Source organism: Bombus fervidus, chromosome 10 (assembly GCF_041682495.2).
Source record: "Bombus fervidus isolate BK054 chromosome 10, iyBomFerv1, whole genome shotgun sequence".
Classification (NCBI taxonomy): Eukaryota; Metazoa; Arthropoda; class Insecta; order Hymenoptera; family Apidae; genus Bombus; species Bombus fervidus.
The window spans coordinates 10145760-10167896 of record NC_091526.1 but is presented as its reverse complement, the minus strand read 5'-3'; the positions used below and the strand labels follow the sequence as shown (position 1 = coordinate 10167896).

The 22137-nt window shown below is 45.8% G+C and overlaps 1 long non-coding RNA gene across 1 annotated transcript in view; it reads left to right on the top strand.

Moving 5' to 3' along the window:
* Window positions 1-22137, top strand: part of LOC141445837 (uncharacterized) — a 120241-nt gene that overhangs the window by 6187 nt on the left and 91917 nt on the right. The window contains exon 2 of the long non-coding RNA XR_012453393.1: window positions 17587-17615. This is a non-coding gene — a long non-coding RNA (uncharacterized lncRNA). The remainder of the gene's footprint in view (window positions 1-17586; window positions 17616-22137) is intronic.

The following is a 22137-nucleotide window of genomic DNA, read 5'->3' as shown; positions in this document are numbered from 1 at the left end:
ACCTTCGTTAGTTTATCTATATCTAAGTTGATTCTTTATACTTGAAAATGTAACTAAATCTCAAAGTTATAAAATTCTTCAAATTAATTTTATCTTCCATGACGGTTGATTTTAAGGAAGGTTTCCAATAATCTTCAGCTCTTTGATCTTGGTTACGTTTTATTTGGCTACGTTTCGTTGCGTGAGGCCCTCTCGAGGAAAGTTTCAACGGGCCCTGTCACGTTCGCATCTCGCGTAGATATCTAGAAGATAAAGAGAGGCAGAGGGTGGTGATGTTGGTCGCGAGGGGGTGGGCGACAAGGTGGTTGCTTTGCTAGAACGAGAAGAACGCGAAGTCGGTAGGGGGAGAAGAGTTTTCGCCGCATTCGGTACTCCTCCGGCTTGGAAATATTTCCGAGGATTCAGCGAGTTTATTAAGGCTATTCAGAGCGCGTCTGCCTCTGAGACAGCATTGTGGATACAATTTAGTCTTATTCATCCCTTCGCGGATGTCTAAATATTTTCAACCCCCATCCTACCCCCTCTCGTCTTTCTTTCCCTGCCTCGTTCTTTGTGGGTCGCCTTCTGCTTCTCGTTCTCTTTCTACGACTTCTATGGGACTTACCCTGGCTGGCGCCACGCACCCTTGTACCATTGGCGGCACATTTCAGTCACTTCAACCTGCAGCCGAGGGACAAGAATCAGTCGAGGCGTCCAGCTTCGATTCGTGTGCAATGTTCGTGACACGTGAACTTAAATCTTCTTTCGACGTTTTTATATAAAGAATTTCATTTTTCAAATTTATATTTCAAATTCACATTTATGTTTACATAATTAACCTTTGCCCTATAGTATTCTATCTAAAATCGAATCAATTTCTTTTGATAAAAAGATGAATATTTGAATCGTTTCTGTAATTACTCACAATACAACGCATATAAATGCATTAAAAATGATTCTTCGTTATGTCTCCATAAGAATACGCAGATATTTTTCAATATGCTGTAATAATAAATTAAACGAATCAAGTAATTGTTGCGTATTTGATAACAATGCAAACAACCAGGAACAATTTGTCTGACATAGTACGCGTGTGTATAACGTTTATACTTAGCAAAGTATAATGTCTGCACGTGATCCTAATTTGTTGGTCAATTACTCGAGTACGTCGATTAAGAGTTAGATGTAGTTCAGCGTGGAAACGTCGAAATTGATATATACGATGTTTATGAGGGAAGGAGGGTGTATTTATCGAGAATGGTAGTAGGATGATAAAAAAGAAATCGGTGGCAGACGACTACGCTTCGATCTCGGACAGTCGAAAGGTTTCTCCGTCTTTCTCGACTATTCTGAAGCGTTCAACCAGAGTCGATGCTTTTCGTTCCCTCTCTGTTCACCGGCTGAAATTAATTTTCCAGCCCTCCTTGTTCCACTCCCTTCATTTCCTGGCCTCTTTCTTCTCTCTGTTGGTCTCACTTGAAGCACGGTCGCGATGAATCCTTCGACATCAAACGATTCTTTCTCGAGGCGCGGCTCTCGGCGGCCATTGTCGCGGTGGATAACGCGTTATGTAAAGCGGGTTCTCCTGCCAGTGCGCGCCTCTCGCCTCCTCTTCCTCCTCCCTTTCGTTCCTGGACGGTTTCGCACAGTCCCGGACAATCAAAGGAATCCTATCTTCGTCCAACAATACCACGGCCTCTGCCTGGCCGATAGCTTTGTGAATCCGCCTCGTAACAGCGACCACGACGATCACCACGCCGACGTCGGCATCGCTCGAATTTTGCGTAAACGCTGCTTTCTAACCTCCTGAACCCGCCAACTTCTATTTGTCCTAACGACCATACTGTCATTTGATCGCTCACGCTTTACTAAACAGAGAATCTTTCGCAGCGAGTTTTCGGAATGCGAATGATAAATGTTCAACCTCTCTGATTTAACATTGGTGCATTGTATCGATGATATATATCGAACCATCGAGGGCCACGGCAATTTACGGCCAGATTATTTAGTTTCAGAATGTTTAATTTAATTTTATTATGTATACCAATACGTATCATGGGAATGGAAAATTCAAAATGAAATTAAATACCATAAATTTGATAATTTGATCGAAATTGTTACAGTTATGTATAAAGTCAGAGATACTATTCGACAATTAGAACTAAAAGTATTAAAATAAAAAAAAGTTTCTATGCTAAGTATTTAAATACTTTCACGAACCAGCGTACGTTTGATTATTGCAATTTGCGAGATTAGAGTGGAGGATTCATCACGCGTGATGCTCGATACACGAGACCACAAAGTCCTTGAGGCGAGCGCGCGAAGAAAGCTCCGTCGATGATCAAGAAAGTCGAAATATTAGAAAAATGAAGACGTAGATGGACTTTTCCTCCCCTGTCCTCTATCATCCCCCTCTTGCCGACCGAGGGAAGGACTCTGAGGATTCCGCCACTCTTTGAGTCACTCTCGCTTCTCGCATTGTTTACAGAGTGATGAGTCTTCACACTGGCGCGAGTGCGCCTCTTTCTTTCCTCCTTTCTCTCGATCCGTCTCCCTCGGTCCCATTTCATTCCATTCTTCCGCGTTCCCGCCATTGTTCCGCCGTTCCTTTTATACGGAATAAAGTATCAAGCGGCCCAGCACAATGTACCCCTGTCTTTCTGGGTTCCCTTTATCTCTTTCTCTCCTCTACTCGCCGCCATCCCCTTCCCTGCCCACCCCTTTCGCGAAATCTTTGTGCTATCGTCGTTCCTCCCGCCGCGCGCAAGATCGCTTTGAACGTCGCCGATCGTTTCTCGTTCATCAAACGGCGGGGCCTGAAAAGAATACTCCTGTTGGTTGAAACACGTTGAGCAAACCGAACATTCGTCCCGTGGTTTCGTCACTATTTTATTCCACATCTGATGAATGTCTGAGTTATTATATTTGCTTCTTCCAGAGAAGGCTAAATGATACTTATATATATGGTAATTTCTGTTGCTCGTGGAGTGCAACTGAAGGGGTTGATGCTTCGATTAAGCATGGGGGATTATAAAGGACACATTGCAGGTTTCAAGATTTAATTATATTATCGTAATACGTATAATAGCTACATAAAGTATTTCCATATAGCTTTTTATCCTTGGTTCTTCTATAAGTTTCATTTTCATAGGGTGGATAATCCAATAACTCTCGTTATTTTAGATATTTTCGATGTTTTAGGCCCATCACTAAACTTCCTTCTTTATTCATTAATATCGATCATTTCTATATGAAATAGATATATATATCCGTTCATAATATTCCAAAAAATTGTTATACATTTCAGCATGTACTTTTTGAGTTTACCTTAGAAATTCAAAGTGCGAAATAAAGGACGGTATTACTCATAGAATGACGTGACATTTCATTATCTGAAGGAAAAAAAAGATACAAAATTCCTGTATAATTCTTTCCGTTGTCTGCGATTGAAACGCGTGTTTTCAAAGGCAGCTCGAATCGACCAAAAGGTATTTAAATCGACGTCTTCATAGCGCGAAACGTCTCGAAATCTCGTTCACGTCGAAAGAACTCGCCTCCCTCGACCCTCTCTATTCCACTTGTGCAGTCTGGCTTTCTCAACCTTTGCGAGATCCTGCTGGAATCGCGGCCGCGCACAAGGAAGAGGATCCTCCTTCCGTTCTTTCGATTCGCTCGTGTATCAGCTCCGTTGGGTGCACCATGCTATTTGCTAATAAGAGTCTTTTCAACCTGCACCTGGTCTTTGCAAAAGGCGGCGTTGCCGTCGGTGATGCCGTACAATTCGTGCAATTTAATGCGACTCGAATGCCGGTATTAATTAACAGTCGGCTCCCATTCACGCCCTCAAGACGCGCCGGTTTATTCTTATCTCGTCGATAGGCTGCTTCTTGCGATCTGAAAGTACGGGATTTCTTTTCATCCTGCAGCTGTTATTCGCGAACCATCGCTGAAGATCTTTCTTGTATTAAAATTCACGCAACCATATATTCGAAATACTTGTTTCTTTCACTATTTTACGTGAATCGTACCTTATACCTTTGATACGGAGGGATCAATCGAACAGTTCGATCTTTATATCGCGCGAGATGAAATTCACACGTGGAGCGATCGATGTGTAATTGCGTTTATTATTTTGTTCAATAACAAGCGACTACCGAAATGTTTTTCTCTTTAGCTATTTAATCTGTTCACCAGGTCACTTGTTAATTAAAAATCTCTGTGGTTACGATGTTGTAAATTAGCAAAAGCAAATCGATTTTAGTTAGATGGCTTTGATGTAGAAAGACAAAGGATCCTTAAAAAAGAAATGATTACGTCTGAGAAATTGACAATGTGTATGGCGAAGTAACTGGTTTCTCTCGATTAAGTCTCGTCTCTTAGTCGGATAAAGAAGATTCAATGGAAAAGTTCGATTTTTATATCGAAATGGAATTCACACGTGGAACGGTCGATGTGTAATTGCATTTATCGTTTCGCTTAATAACCTCGTTAACCGACGCCCTATCGCGTAACAAAGAAAGGGGAGTGGAATCGCGTTTCGAAGTGATCCCTAGGGATGACTTGACCGAATCCACGGTCACGCAGGGGTGCCCCGAAAGACGGCAGGGGCCGTGCACGCGACCAATGAAAGTCAAACTTGATCGATGTAACAGAGACAGGAAAGGTAACGTCGGAAAGCTGATTTGTCCTCTTGGAAACCTAGCTCTATTGTGTAGGAAATAAATTTCTTTGACGATTCGATCGAATTCTGTCGATACATCCTTTTGCTATTACTATCTGCTGCTTCCTTCTCCAAGAGCTTTTGTACGTTGATTTCCGTACAACCTTTGGTCCCATAGGCGCCACTCTTTTTTTGCGTGAAGCTCGGCGACGATTGTTTAGCCGATTTCTCTGGCCCGGGACCGGGTCGTTAATTGTATCCAACGCGTGCAATCTTGGAAGCTAGTGCCAATTGAACCTCACTCGAGCGTAAGTGGGTGATCGAGCTGCGAATAACGAAACGAAGAATCGCGGAAAGGGAGAGGGCAGAGGGGGATGCGAGAGAAAGATGGGTGTGGAGCCGCGAAGAAAGGGGGAGGGAGAAAGAGGAACTCTGAAGAGACGACGCACACGACGCCGGGGCGCCCGTGCCGGTACATTCACGTACACGACGCTGCGTGACGTCACCGCATTGTTAGACGAGCAAGCATTGTAGTCACTATTGTGAGTCTCCGCCATTATTCTAAGACAATCGTCCGACACAATGAGACGGACGGGAGGATGAGTGGGGCGGCCGATTCTCTCTCTTTCTTTCTCTCTCTACAGCCACGGTCTAACCCGTATCGCCTCTCTTTTTCTTTCCCTTATCCATCTTGCTGCGTGAAGGTACTTTCCACTCGCCCGGCACTCCGTATTCTTTTGGCTGGTCCTCGCGAAGTGGGCGATCTTCTCCCCCGCAGCCCCTCTGCTGATAGTTGCATTTTTGATTTGCGAAGAGAATTGAACGATCTCTGCTGCGGTGGTCAACCTCGTTTCTTCATTCGAGCTGCAACCAAGGATTTTTCATTCAAGACCAAGCATAACAGATTCTTCTACGACGAGGAATCTTTAGAGCAAGGAACTGGTTTCCAATACGTACTTTTCTTAATTCACTGGCCACGAGCTTCGAATGGTGAGAATGAGAAAGGAAAATCGAGGAAGAAGGGTATGGTCGAGACGTCAATGGAGAACGACGCATTGAATTCCTGTTACTCCGGGGGAACGATGATTACGGCATTAACAACGGCCGCAAAAATACAATGCGGAAGAACTCGAGCGAGTCTGGCAGAGTGGTCGTCTAATCGAGTCAGCGCAATTAAACAAAGTCGTCCCGTGAGGTCGCGACATTCGCGGATAGCTTTTCCCTCCGCTGTTACCCCGCGCGCAGCTCGATTCACCGGGTCTCTCCCTCGTTCTTTGCGGCTCGTCGTGGAAGTGCAGGGGATGAAAGGAGAACAAGAGAAGTACAGACAATAGATTCGGCTCGCCGGTGTGTTGGTGGCGCTGCATTGTCGCCCGGCATTGTTGCGGCCCGGTTATTGTGTCGCTGTTTTGTGACCGATCGCAAGGTGGCGTGCCTCGTGTGCACGAACCCAACCACCTCGGCCACGATCGTTAGGCACGTTCGCGATTATTCGGAGAAACGATCGTTCGACGATAAACCGGCCTCGAAAGTCGCCTCCCCCGGAAGGTCGTCGCGGAGCGAACGAGCGGCACAAAAGTTTGCGGATCGAGCTTTTTCTCCTATTGACGGCCCTCGCGGAATAAATGAAAGAGTGGAACGTCGTCGAGAGACGAGGGGGGTCCGCGGTATTCCTCTCGGTTCGTTTCGCATCGCTTCGAGGAACAGTCGTTTCGATGATGTATTCTTTCCTATCGCGAGCATGATTTTCTTTCGTCGTTTCTTTCTCGGTTTCTCCGGTTCCTTGGTATAGTTGGAATCCGCGAGTATGGAAAAGGGCTGGTACAAGAAAGAGAGACCGGTCTCGTTATGTCGCGCTGCAAATTAACTATCAAACCGTGTAAGGTTCGTGAAAGAGGAAGAAGAAGAAGACCGAGACGCGATGCTCTGACGGGAAAAAATCGCGGTATAGCGAAGAGTTAGAGCCGTGGATAGAGATAGGAAAAAGAGGGGCGACACTGTGGTTGTCCTAAGGCTGTAAACTAAGGCGACCGCGTCGCGCATCCTTAGAGTGGCTGCACTTTGAGCGCGCAGCTCGGTGGTGTGCCGTAGGTGCTGCAGGCGGCGTAGAGAAGGCCATTGTAAGGCCCGTGCACGGTATTCACGGGAATGAATGCGCCCTCTGGAGCGACACAGTCTCAGATGTAAGACACAAGAAGCATAAAAGAGTTGCCATTATGCGAAGCTTAAATAACAGGCGCGCGCTCGCGAACTCTCTCGCGCACACCGACGCTCGCTTAAACACGAACTCGCGGGCTATCTGTGTAAGCTGCCACACAAAGAGGCAGTTGCATTCTACGGCTGGGGTATTTCTATGGACTGTTTGTGGCGCTCCTGCCTTGTACGGCCACTTCTGTCCTCGGTGCCTTGGTCTTTCCCTCTTCACAACTTCTCTCTTTCGTCTCGTCGCGATTCTTCTCTTTTTCTTCGTCGTCGTTCTTCTCCTCTTCCTCGTCCGTTTCTTTTCTTCTCTGCCTTCTCTATTCTCTTCTTCCGTGCCTTCTGGCCCTTTCCTTCGGACTTTCTTCCTCTTTTCTATCGCGGATCGCGTCGCCTCTTTCTTTTCCTTCTTCTGTCAGAGCCGTCGAGTTCACTTGCTTCCTTAGTTCCGAAGAACGACACCGCCGCGCGATCTCGTAGACGTTGTCGCGACGTATTTTTCAGCGAGCGAAAAGACGACGAGAGTTCACTTTCTTGTTCTCCATCTAGCCGTGCCACCTCCCCGTACCTTGGCAGCTGTGTTAAATGCTAATTATCGGAGAGCGTCACCAGGAGGGACAGTGCTTCTCAGAGAAAAACAAGTTGCGTTATGACCTGACGATGAAAGTGGAATTTCCATGAAACGACGATTAACTTGGAAACATCTTCGTACGTAAGAGACACTGGTAAATCGTACCAAAGTTACGAATAAACTGTGAAAACGTTGTTCGTTAAAACGTTGGAAGTTAAAGGACGATTACGATACATCGATTACGATAGATCGGACACGGCAGTGATACGGGCGCAAACTGATTCAGGGCAAGTAGAAACAACAGGTGCACGCCAGACGAGCGAGCTGCTAACGCCGAGGTTTCGATCGTTCAACCCCTTGACTCACAACCCCTCCAGAACTCGCGGTTATGTCAGGCGTTGGCCTCTGGCATTGCGGTAGGTTTCACGCGTTACCCTCGTCCCTGATCTCCGCTCTGATCCCTCTGGTTTATTCCGCATAGCGGTTACTCGGTGGTGTTTCGTCCCTCCGTTTGATAATCCAATCGTTTTGCTTTAATCGATTGTCAAATCTTATTAACTCTTTCTACAGAAAATATAGCATTTTGAGATGCAGATTGGAGAAAATTTAATTATTTTTTATGGCGATTTCTCCTTTATGCGTGACGAGAAAGTTTGATTCGCGTTGTGTCCCTTTGGTTGATTCGCGAAACTTTTTATTCGCTTTCCCTACGAGAAGATTAACTCACACGGGGTTGGTATTGTTTCGAACTTAAAATAACCCACATCGAAGCATGCAGGTGTCTTTTTTCCGTTCTCTATACGCCAACGGACGAGTCAATGGTGTAATGTGGGTGGTGGATCGGGTAGGTGCGCGCGCCCTTATTCGACTCTTTTGTCTAGGCGTCCATTCTCTGGCACATTATCAGGCCTATTGTCCCTCACATTGTTACCCCTACCCCGTCGTCTCATTGTTTTGCAATTTCCCCCACTTAACCGATACGACCGCCCCACCAACATCCCTTTTCTCGGTTCTCCTTCTCGTTCTCTCCCGCTAACCATCCCTATATTCCTTCGCATTCGCTTGCCCTATTGCACCGTCGGTCCTTTCCTCTATCGCGTATTCCAGCTTCTCCATCGTGTTTCGTGTGTGCCTTGAAAAGCTAACGAGACGTTCGTTATCTTGTCTTCTGGAAATGTATTTAAGTGCACGTATGGGGAAAATGGAAATAGCAGGTCTGCGTCTATATGGTTGGAGATTATGCAGCACGGTTTGCGGCAAGTTTCACGTTCCCTTACACGCTTCTATGCTTATTGGTAGGTGATATGGTTGAAAATTTTCGACATCTCGCTTTAGGAGAACGCATTGTCCTTCGATAATTTATTAATTTCTGCACACACCGTTTGCTATACGCGGTAATGCGACCATACGTCCGCGCTGAATAGGATTGGAAAGAGATGTGGAAAAAAAATGAGGCGACCGGTGGTTCGCTCCGTAATTCCTCGACGCTAGCAACGAAGGGAAAGTTTCGAAACGAGAATTTCAGTCACCGCAGCAACCAGAAAGGACGGATGCCTGGAAAACAATAATTAGGAACGCCCGGTGCGCGAATCCGTACAACGTTCAGTTGAGAATATATTTCCGAGCTTTCAGCTCACTCCCTCACCCCCTATGTCTTTCTCCGCTCTGGCTGCGCCACTCGCCCCTCCGCTCGAAGCCCTTGGAACTCCGTAAAATAGACAAAAGCTCTGCTGCCGAACAATTCGTCTATTCTACTGCGCGGTTACGAGCGAACGAGCTTGAGCGTATAACATATTCGCATGGACTCTCTCTCACTCTCTCTGCACACCCCCTCTACCTTACCACCCTTTTCCTCCCCTTTATCCAACACCAAACTCGACGTCCTCCTGCTTCTCCTCGATCCCTTTTACACGGCGATCGTCCTTCGTCCTGTGCGTGTGACCGACGACACTGGCATCCACACACGTTCCACTGCACCTGTGTATACCTTTTCATCGCACCGCCCTATTCTGTGAGCGCAGTTTCCAACTTTTAACAGGTTCCTCTGTCGGCAGACGTGGCTATTTGCGTCCTCCTACCTTCCCGTTGATTCCATCGAGTCTTTCGATTAGCCGATCTTGCTGTGCACTGTGGTGTAGTATATACGTTCGTGTTGTCCAATTTTCTCATCCGTTATTTTCCTATTCTCTGAGAGTCTGCTCGATCGTTGGCCCTGTAAATTTGGTCGGTTTTAGGCCGAGCTTTCGATTCAGGCCGGAAAATCGTTGTTTAACGAACGGACGGGGGTCGTAGAGACACAGAGAGAAGTTCGTTCGCGCGAACTTTCTCTCGGATCGGCGAGAGGCCGGCATTGTGAGGCCGGAAACGAGGGAAAAAATTCAAATTATTCCGGCACGCATTTAGGCTTTTTCTGCGGGGAACGACAGCGCCGGTTAAATTTGCATCGGCAGCTTATTCACTGCCGTGAAATCTGGAAATCTCGAGCAGCAGCCGCGTGCAAGCTTTCCGCGAGAGGACTCGTATTGTACGAGTCGCATAGAATTCGCGCACTGAATGCTCTCGCCACCCTCTCCCAACTTTCCTCCTCCTCTCTCCCTCTTGCTTTTCTCTTACTCACTCACTGTTCTTTCCTTCTGCGTTTTTCTTTCTTCCTATTCCTGCTGTCTCTTTTTCCTCTTCCCCTCTCCTTTCTCTTTTCTCGTTGGTGCCTCTTTTTATTACGGTTTATAATACGCAATATATCCCGACGCTCGCGCCGGAAGATTAATAAGACTGACGCGAGGTATCGACATTCGAATAGAATGGCTTTGAACGAGCGTATCGGGCATTTGGCTGGTATTTTCGTGACAGCATCACGACGCCTCGTTTGTCACATTACGAGCCATCGACTTTTCCCCTCCGGCGGCGCGCCGCAGACGCGCGTGCTACCGTATGCAACGAAATTATGCAGCCCGATGCATAATTCCGACGATGCTTTCGCGACCGTCGCGCTACTACTGATTCGTTCAAGCGGTTCAACCGTGCCGGCAATCGCTCTTGACGTGCACGCCGATCATCGTGTAGCGTGCGTCCTCGTTATCGTTGCAAGACAGATCCGAATACTATTATTTATGTCGCTCGTGTATACGTTTAGAGAACGTTTCCAGCTTGTTGAAACTTGCTGCACGATTTTCTTCGTCTTTCCGGTGTAAATGATCGACGTAATCGTAAAAGATATCACGCGTATGTTCCTTTCACATTATACGTCATTTTCACTGCCATTCATTCGATATCTAAGCGTCATCGATGTTTGCTTTTCCTACGCGATATCCTTGGAAACACAGGATACGATTGCGCCTATAGCTAGCGCGGATGTGTCGGCAGGTGCCAATTCTCTCTACTCGTGTCCCATTCTGTTTTGCCTCCGAGCCTCCCCGATGGGACTGCTTTCAGGAAGTTGGCAATGCAATTTCGATGATGAATACTCGCGTCGAACGCTAGGATTCCATACGATCTGTCTGTGGCTAAATACGCGATCTTTCGTGCGACGCGTTCGTTCGTTTCGAATGGACTTTAGGAAATAATTATGGAAGTTTCATTTGGAGCATTCGTTGGAGATTAAAAGGGGGAAACTTGATAAAGGTCTGAACAGCGTTCAGTTAGGTCGAAGTCATCGAATCGACCGTCAAATTCGACAAAGGTGGCAAGAGGGTAACAAGGAAAGGGTGGATTTCGGGGGTGGTGGTTATGGTAGTGGTCTGGTAACAATAGGTCGCAGTGGTGGTGGTCGCCACAATGCCGGCTTGCCTGACTTCTTTGCGTGTCAAATGACTGAAAAGCCGTGGGGAGTGCACGGGCGGGGGGTTGTGGGTGGACCAAGCGGATGGGGGTTGCAGGGCGGGTACACGGTGGTATGAAAGGCGTGCTTTGTTTGGAAACAATGCCGATACTCGGCTACATCCTCATCTCCATTCTTCGCCTTGACGCAGCGCCGCTCCGAAAAGGGTTGCCTTTATTCATCCCTGATTAAAGTTATAGGTTATTTTCGCTCTGTTTCGCGGGGAAATGCTTTCGAAAATTTTCACCAGCCGAGTTTTCCGCGTGTCTCTCTTACTGTCCTCGAATTAAGCCGCAATTGTCCAGTAACCAGTGCACGCGTAACTGACTCGAAACATAAAATTTCTGTCGATTCTCCTATCAAATTCTCACACGTTCGCCTATTAAACGCCCCTTTATTCCAAACGATTCCCTTCATACGCTCAATTAACACCAGCGAGACGCTCGAAACTTGTCGCGTGTTCCTCGAACTCGATCGATCTCAACCTTGTCGTCTCTCCAACACCTGTCACTCGCATTCGTAGTACGAAATATCGAAATTCAAATCGGCTGTCGCGATTCCTCACAATCGCCGCATTTCCAGATGTTATCGCACGCATCGCCCATCCATTGGCGATTCGAACACGACTCGTGAAAAAGTCGCGAGTTTAGTCGCAACAAACGCATCTAATTCACCGGGACAGTGACGTGGTTGCACATCGGTTGGACTTGGTCAGTCGGAAATTCGCCCCCAACCACCGGCGTTTTCTCGTTTCAAAGAAGGGTAAGCCTGGCCCGTGGAAACCGGTAGAGGAGACATCGCCGAAGGAAAGCTCATAACAAACTATTGAAAAGCCAACGAATGAAAAATCAATGGCGGGTGGGCACGGGCCAGACCGGTCCGGGGATGGGGTATATACGCGGAAGGGAAAGCTACAGGGTGGAAGTTGGGGGTGGTTTGGTGAATGGAATATTATTGGGGCATCCTTTCACGCGGACTCCACGGAAGCTAGAAGACCTCATCTGGCGAGCTGTATGGATGCCGTTCGCCCCGGCAATGCCGCCTATTGAACCGTTGCTTATATATGTACGTATTTACACACGTTCGTAAGTACACACACGCGTGTACGCGCGCGTGTTTCTACACGAGCTTGTTGCACACATCTTCCACCGCGCTACACTAACACCTTCTCTTCGTCTTCGCGCGTTAGTCTCTGTGCTCGTGTGTCTACACGTACGAATATCTATAAATGCACGTAGTAGCCTGGTGTCTCTGTGTTGGTGTAGGTTCTTACATTTCATGATTTATCACGCAGCTTTCAGCGGGCCTCAAAGCGTCCTGAAAGCGCGCAGATTGATAAAAGAAATAATAGAGGACGCGAAATAGAGGGACTCGATCTGATACGAGAAAAGAGCGCGAGGGTGGCTAGGCGAGGGGATGAGATAGACAGAGGATGAGCGAGAGACGAAGATGCAGAGGCTTCAAGAGTGGAACGGCCAAACGACAAGGATGACAAGAGAAGGGGGGATGCCGAACGTCGTTTCTGTGAAATAGGGGTGGTGGATCCTTTCGATACGTTTCAGCTTGCATCCCTCCACCCTTTTTCCTACTCGATTGCGTGTCTTTATACTCAACTGGCACGCGGGCTTCCCTGTCTCTCCCTGTCTGTCATTCGAGTAAACAATATTCCTTTCACTCTTCGTCGTTTCTCTGCGAGGTTAACGTTTTGTCTTCTAAAAATAGGATTTCCAATAAATGTTAGACGAATACACTGTCGATCGCAAGTAATAAAATACTTAATGATATTAAAGTTGCTTTTATCTTCTAGATATGTTTCATTGTACGTCTATTATGACTCATACCTATCATTTCATTAGTTACATACACTGCCACTCGTGAAATTTCAAATACTTTAGCCGGTTTATAGTAATCGTACAAGGTTTAATAATGTGTACTACAAATTATAATATGTATTATAATTATATTAATTATAATCATAATAATTAAAATTATAGCAATAGCTGTTTCAAGTTTACAAAATCACCATGTTGTACATCTAGAGCTATAATAAAGACGGTGTGACTAATAGTTGCAATATAATTGTTCTAATCACAAACAAAGCGTTTTAATCCGCTCAAAAAAGAAACGAATAAAATCCCCTCTTTAATCTTTTTCATGGTAACGAAGATCCTGTAAGAAAATCGATAGGATCGCAAATCAATCAACGATATCTTTTCGCGTTCGTTATAACATCTTCGTTGAGAAACATCCTCGTTGATTCTTGCATTTTGATCTTAATTCGTCTTAGAATCGTCCGTTGCGACATGTGTACGCGTTTGCACAAAATTCGGAGGAAACGTGTAATCGGTGTTGCATCTGTTCCCTCTTTTTCTCCACGTGGCGAAGTTAATCGTTTCGAAAGGAGGCGTTTGCCTTAAGGTGCGCGTGCGGCGAGATTGTAGCGGCGTATGAAGACAGGATAAAGGGGCTGCGTGGGTGGTGGAGGGTCGAAAGGCGCGGGCGGTTGGAAAGCCGGAAAGTTGCAAATGGGATGAAAGGGGACGGCAGCTCGAACGAGAGATAGAGAGGAAAGAGGGGAAAGACAAAAGGGGTGGTAGAGAACTGTGAATCCCGTGGCAGCATTGTCACTCCATTCGCCGGGGTTGCAAAGCCGGGGCGGTTCCGATGCCACCACTTCCACCGCTTTTACCACCACCACCCCGTGCTCGCTTCAACCCCGCGAGCTAACCTTGTTTTACTGCCGTCTTCCGGATTGTCTACCGAATCGACCGAAGCAGTTAATTACTCGTTAATGTACTGCGTCGCGATATTATTATTTTCAGACCAGTCGCGCTAGGGTTATCAAAGAGTTTGTTCGCCTGTTGGCTCTGTTACCATCTAATGCGACAGTCTGAAATCGAAGAGTGCCGTTTTGTCTATAAAGTGTAGAACTGGAAAGTGGGCAAGTGGGTAGAAATTCAGAGTTGATAAGTCGTAATGGATTAGGTACTTCGACTATAAAGTATCGTTATGGTATCTCTCTTCTTTTTGCATAATTATTTATCCATTATATTCTGTACAATAGACAACTCTGTATAATAGATACAGACAACACGTGGCTGATAACTGGCTGTTCCTTCTATTCAGTCCAGTTGCGATTTTCGAATCTTCGCCCGTGAACGTTATCCTCGTTTCAACAAATAAAACAACTTTTAATATTCATGGGGAAATCTATAAAAATCATAGAAATCACATACGATTATAGTGACGATCCTTCCATCGTACTTTCAAACTTAAGAAATTTTCTAGTCATAAGAAAGTACGATTCGTTGAAGGACGACTAAAAGATCAACGTCCTTCTATCAATAGTCGATAAATTACTATACAAAAGACGAGTGAATCTAGAGAAATAGCTCTCTTACTCCTGGTATCATCATACTTGTCTTCTCGTTTCTATACATACACATTGGAAGCGTATTGGAGAATGATGAAGACATTGAAAGTATCGTTAGAACGTCCCCCAAAACGGATGACTTTACGATCCTGGCATTATACAGCCGTCAACCCTTCACCAGAATGGTTAAAGCGCGCGCCCTTGGAAGGGACCAATTCGAACGAGCGATTTATCATTATCTCGATAACCCGGCGAAGATAAGGCGGTCGACGCGGCGAGCGTTGTGTTCGCACGGGGTGGTCGTATGATTTACTATTTCCTCGGCGCATCTGCTCGCTTAATTAACGTTTCTCCGATGCCATTTCGAAGATACGTATCAACGGTCGCAGTCGTGGCTCGCGCGGAGTCGTGCTGGAAGATGTAGCTTTGAAATGTCAGCAGTCGATGTAATTGTGTTTCGTGACGTGCTTTATTGCCGTGCGATAAAATTTACCGACAGGGATTCCTTCCTATTCTCCAGGCCTGTTTTGATTTATTTGTGTACTGTATACTATTTCGCAGTTTTATTTAATCAGTCAGCCAGCCTCATGGTCATGGTATGTTTCGATTTATATTTTTCAAACCTGGCTATGTATATACATATATACATATGCATACTATATACATACATACATATGTATATATATATATATATCTAAAGCGATAGAAAAGGAATAAAAAATAAATAAATAAATAAATAAAAAAAAAACACTCTCACCGCCTGACAACTTTAAACGGATCGGCATTCAAAGTCTGTAATTGTTGTCGATAAATCATGTAGCTCTTTTATTCCACATGCGCGTGTTTTTTGGTTCGGCTTACACAAAAAACAATTCGGTTGATAGTTTACGAGCAATGAAACGCGATCTTTTTGACCGCGCGAACATTTCCAATTCACCGGCGATAATGTTTATGCCCCCTTCTGTCTTGCGGTCAATAAGCGTAATATATGTAAAGCAAAAATTTGTCGAAATAATAGATAGCTAACCACATTTTTCGATGACTCGTGTATCGACTCGTGTACGTGCTTTAGGGTGATCACACACGGGGTAGCATATTGCGCGATCGTAGGGGTGGATCGACTGGAAGCGCGTACGGGGGCGTGGTGTCGATCCGATGATGCGTGCACAGATTCACCCTTCGTCCTCGATCCCTTCTTTCCCCCTGTACTACTACCTTTTTCGCTTGTTTTCCAAGATGTTTTATCCTCCTCAACGATGTTATCGGCGATATCGTGTTTACGAATAATAAACAAGTTCACGGTGTTCCATCGGATTACCGATCTCATTTTTACATTTTAGTATCAAATTTGGAATCGATCGCTGTGATTTCCGAATGCTTGAGTCTCTTCAAAATTTGACCTCAATTTTCCATCTTACCTCGTGCTATACGATTAAGAATCATATATTTCTCGCTTGATAGATTTCTCAACGAAACGTCGTTCCCGTAGATCGGAATCTGTTTCCTTTCTTTATCGTAGAAGCGGGCCAACCAAGTGTCCGCGATATTTCATCGAAGACAAACTCCCAACGCATATGCGCTCAAATACTATGATCATGGTGCCAGGTCATCGTAATATGTTGGAATATATTTCCATCGCATGGACATCTCATTGCGATCGCGAAGTGACGCAGTCAGCTATTACATTTATTAAGTTGCTGGGATTGAGCTGATTCCGAGAGAGGATAGGGGTGGTGGATTCGCGGAAGGGAGTTGGTACTGGAGAAGAAGGATGAGCTAGGAGGTGGCTGGCGAGGGTTGAATGGTTTAGAAGCAGGGGGTGTATTGTACCAAGCATTGTCTGCCCCATTGTGTGACATCACGGCCCGATAACTGCCGATAAGACCGCGGCAATGCTCAGCTTGTGTGTACGTGTAGGTGCGGCCGTTTGTGTGTTTGGCCACGGACAGAGAAGAGCGAGAGAGAAAGAGGGAAAGAAGAGGCAAATACGAAAGAAATATAATGTAGGTAGAGGCTATAGATCGTCGTCGCCGCGAGGGGGCAAAGGATGGCTGATGGAGGTCGAGTGACTTTGCGGGGTACTCGCCCCTTTATTCTTCTGATTTCTCGTTCCTCTTCCGCGGATCGAAATCGCATGCCGCTGCTAAACGCTCGTCCTTTGTGCCTCGCAACGTCCCCGCTGATAGAACGCGCCAGGCCGAGCCTTGAACTCTTACTGCCGCATTCACCGATACTTCCCAGTTATTGGAAAGTGGATCCGGACGCGATTGCGTACCAACCCAGACCCGCGATTAAGCTTTGCCTTCGTTCAGTCGGAGGACGGAAGCTCAGGAAGCTTCCACGTTTTGCTTACTATCTTCTCTTAATTCGTTCCTCGAGTTGTACTATAGTTCAAAGCGAGTTAATCTCAAAACCTGATGTACATACGTAAATTTTAACGTAGTAAAAGTACAGTACTTCGTGAAAGTATTTAACGATTTCTTTATAATTATGTAGGTATATTAAAGTATACCTTTATAGCCGTAAAGTAACAGCTCAAGTAGAAAATCAACCAAGACGTATTTATGAATCATATGATTCCCTTCGTGAGTCTTACGTGAGCCACGAATTAAAAAGTACAGAAAAGCGACGATGTTACAATTGCTGCTTTTCAAATTAAAAGTTAAAATGTAAATAGTCTTCTTAGTTCTCGTAATGTCTCAGATGCTACGTTCTGCGCGGCAAACTGTCGCGATGTTCGCGTTTGTTTCGTAATTAAAAACGATCGAATGACTATGAAACATGAAAAATCCTTTAATCAAGGCCCGATTTTATCTGACGCGTTGAAACGAACTTTGATCGCGAAACTTAGCGCTACTGATTTGGCGCGAAACGCGCTTTAAAAGGCCGAAGCAGGCCTCCACTCGGCTCGCTCGAAATTCCCGGCAATTTCTACAACTTTGCTGCTTAACTCCGCTGGTCTCATTAGGACGTGATTTCTGTTCCAGGTGCTGGAGTCTCGGAGGCCCGTGGCGCGGTAAGTGGCACTTTCGCCCTTTTCATTCCAGACAGAGCCGCGGGTGAGTAATCGTTTAAACCCGCGCGCCACGGTTCGTTGCATTAACGTTGAAGAGAGAAAAAAAAAAGAGTGTCATTGAGAAGGAAGTACCCCAGCCCAAACCACCACCCCACACGCGTGCAACCCTCCTCTCGCTGACGTTATATTGACCCAACACAGAAGCGCGTATCGATGCTCGACCGCGTGGCTGCCGGCCGAATATGAATAACAATCAGAAACTATAATCCCTCCCTCGCGATATGTATATATATAAAGTTCGTAATATATGTATACGGTAGCCTTTACGAGCAAGGGCATTTTTATGTTAATCAACCAATCGGGGGACGAGTCGCTGATTTCCCCTTCCATCCTCTTGCTTCTCTATTGTAAACAGAAATCGTGGCACGAATTTGTTCCGCGGCAAGGCGGAAAAAAAAGGAACGTAACGAAGATCGTAAAGAAAGGGATCTTTCACGAGGGTGTGCGCGCGTGGACCAGACTGCTGGACCGAGTTCAGTAGGACGAGATGATTGACCCGAGTATAGTGGATTCTCTATCCTAAAGGGAGACTTTTTTCGCGTTGACGCGGAAGAATCTCGAGCCTCGTGACAAATATAAAGGCTCTGGACTTATATCTCGCCCCTTATTTGATTCTTTCCTTCTGTTCTGCGATTTCTACGAATTCTAAATTCGACAATTGCGTTCTAACGTTAGAATATGCTTCTAAAATATTTGTAGGATTATTCGAGAAAGTCTGATTCGAATACTTTACCGGCGATTCGAGGGAAGGAGGATCGTGAAACGAATCCGCCTCAAGGTTCCCTTTTCACTCAGAATTCGCGCGCGTTACGCTCGGCCGAGTTGCCCGATCTCTTGGCGAGCAACGCGATATTCTTCTTTCCTGGCCGCGTCTTAGTTCCGCGATTTCGGCCGTTTCAACGGCGAATGGTTTGAATATTCGTCGAAACATGGTCAGCCTCTTGTTCGTCTGAGCCATTCACGCGGATTTCTTCATCGGCGTCTGGCTTGTCGGCCACTCGCTGATGTTAGGCGAAATAGAGAAACGGACGGCGCGCCGCGCGCGTTAACCAACGCTCTTCCGAGCATTGTACAACGATTTGTACGGATTTCAGTTCTTTTGCTGTGTGGGCGCGTACACGCAACCAACGGCCGCCTCGAATCGCCTCGTCTTGAGAGCGCGTTCCATGCTTCTCCCGCGAGAGAGAAAGAGAGCGAGAAGGAGAGAAACGTGTGTAAATACAGAGACAGCCTAGCGAGGAACGAGATAAAGATAGGCGAGCGGAGTAAGAGAATCGCGAGGAGCAGCACGATAGACGGAGAAAGAGACGAGAGAGAAAGAAGACCGTGGCTGGCCGTTTTGTGCGCGCCGCGCAAAAGATGCCTTTGAATCCTTAATTCCCTTTGAAACTCTCATTCTGGGAGCAAAATGGCGAGAACGAACCGTATTCTTCGGTTGAATGACGTATTGAGCGAGTTTTGTATGCCGTTGCGTCCGCGTGTGGCTCATCCAGAGCCTATGCCTGCTTATACGTAATACGTTCGCTCTTTTCTCTTCCTACGTTTCTTGCTGCGAAGAAGAGGGCCCGCAGCATTGCTCTTTTACTTCGTTCCCGTCTTCCCCCTCTTTCATTTTTCTAACGTTCTTTCAGTATTCCTTCGTTACTCGCGTCACGCAGACTTTTACGCGCGATTCTGCAAATTTTTTCTTACGCTTTCAGCGAATTGAACGTTACTTTTGTCTGTTCGAATAACGAGCGCTACACTGTAGTAAGTATCGAGACACCTGCTGATGTTTTGTACACGTTGAATTCTTTCGCTTTTATCTTTTAGTTGTAAATCTGTTACTTCATTTGCATTATACGATAGGATAAAGACCATAATAGTCAGCGAAAATAGGTCAGTTTCTCTTGGAATTCTAATTAATCGAAGACCACACGGGAAAAGTTTGACGAGTCCATCGTGTTGTGTCTCTGAACGTAATGTAAAGCAATTATTCGAACATAAGTCCGATACATCTACGACGTTTTATAAGCAGATATACACGTAATATATTTGTAAAAGGTGTGCACAGTGTCGTGAACTTTTGTCAGCTTATGTTCGTGCGTGATATCAGATTGTCATTTCGTCGACGATTGCCCAAACGCGTCCCGTAATTACCTTCGTTACGTCGAAGATTGAATGAAAAGAGCGTGACGATCGGGGGAGGAAAGGATGGAGGGAAGGGCGCAGGATCCGAAAGTGACGGGAAGGGTGGGTGATCTTGCGGACTTAATCGGGCATTGGTGCTTTCCTTCGCGAACAATTGACGTCTGACTTTGACGTGCCCTCCGACACTTTCTCCGACTTCTCTTTCTTCTCCGTTCTTTGTTCGATGAGAAATCGATGGAACGCGAAGTCGAGCCTGCCGATCGATGGTCCATCATTTACTCAAAGATTCCTCCGACTCTCCCAGCGAAAAATCGTCTGTTAAGCGCTTTCGCGAACTTTGAACACTTTTTAATTAAGGACACGGGCGAAATATAATTTTGCATAGCGGTACTGGTTTTACTTTCACGCAGTTAGCCCTTTGCTTCCCGTTCTTGTCTCGAGCAAGAAGTTTCTACGAAGCGTTCTACGTATTGCTTGATTTCTTTCACGAAAATTGAACTTCTCGGGGATTTGAGGCTTTAAGTCAACGAAGTCAAGACGCAAAATTAGACTCCTCTGTCGTTATTTCCAACGATATTTTGTAACGCTTGCTCTGCGCGTTGAACGCCGAGTTAAAAGATAGAAAATATCCTTATGGGAAATGAACAAAGCGTCTCCATAAGTTAAGCTTTGGAAAATCGAAATTAACGATACGGTCGATTCTCTCGAATCTGTCGGGCTATCGCTGCGACAAAGTCTGTGGCGGCTGTTGAAGGCAAGAATTCCACATTATCGGCCGGGTTTCTCGCGGATACAATTTCCCAACACAATTTCTTTTCAGTCGCCCGAACGAATCTAACCCGGGCTCGGATGGTGGGTGGCAAATGGCAAAGGGGGAGGGTGAGAAAGAGAAAGAGTTAGCTTTGATAGAGGGGTTGGGGGGGAGCAGAGCAGCGCAGCCCATATTCGTGCATTGTGGCACGTTCCATCGCGTTCTCAACTGAACTGAACTCGACTCAACAGTGGAGGACACAATGGGCGGTATGAATAAGTATAACAGACAGACACCGGTACAGACAGACACAGGTAGCTCAGGCCGCAGTATGTGAATGAGGAACCCATTTGATAACACGCCTCCACAGCCACCCAGGTCCATTGTGTCGCTTCCTATTCAGCTGCTCTATGCCCTCTTCTCCTCCTATCCCCTCTTTGCCTCCTTCTGCACCCCCACTGCTTCTGCTGTTCCTGCTCTTCCTCACCTCTTCATCCTCTATCTTCCCCTTCTCCATTCGTTCGTTCCGATATCACCACGGAAATCTTATCCTATCGAGCCCCTCTGTACCTTTGTACACGCGAAAAATCATGAGGGCATCCGTTCCCGTTTCGCGCTTCCGGTTGCAAATGATACTTACTATATCGTTTCTCTGGTCCTTGGTTACAGCGTCTTAACACTCGACGAGTGTTATATGTTAACGCGGGAAGAACTTTGGAAAGGGGAATGATTGAAAATGGTTAAATCTTGAGCAGTTCTGTAGTCTAAAACGTTGATAGAGCATCATTGCTACTAGATCTCAAGTTACAAATGTAACAAATGTCCTATCTATCGTCTGCAAACGATTCAAAAAAAAAAGAGAAAAAAAAAAGAAAAGAAAAAGATCGAATTCTTTACTAGTTTTCCACCATTTAATTTAGAAGGTTTGCTTGTTATTTTGCAACAGCCAAAGTAATACCATTTCGCTTATTCGACGTATCTTGAAAAATGAAAAAAATGCGCTAGATAGAATATTTTAATTTCGTGTTAGCTTTGATGCAAATGAATGAAACGCAAAAATTCCAGTACTACTTTATGGATGCAAGTCAATGCTTATACTATACGTAAAAAGGACTGACAAAGATATTAATCCAATCACATTCGGTTGGCTCGTCAAAACTAGAAAGCTAGAAAGGATTGCTTCTGCATTATCCGGTCTCCTTTTTTCCATCTTTGTGTAAAAACGAGGAACGATATGGTAGTGTCGGTACGGTGAATATAATTTTTATCTATTTCGCTTGGCAGTTGAGTTATTACTTTGGCCAGCAGCGCAAGGTTTACGGCCTTGTTACGCGGAGATTGGCTTAGATAAACCCTTTGCGAGATAGCGCGACGACTTCGTAAGAATTTTCATCATTTTTACACGAGGGGATTCACGGCCTCGTTCAAGTTCTGTTTCAACGTCGGTCTCGTTGAGACGACTCGACCTACCCTTAAGTGAGAAGACGCGTGGGATACGATCAATTCTTGGACGATTCGATTAATGTTCTTGGGAAGTGGATTTTAGGCTATGCTTACAGAAGATGCATCTTCTCACGAATT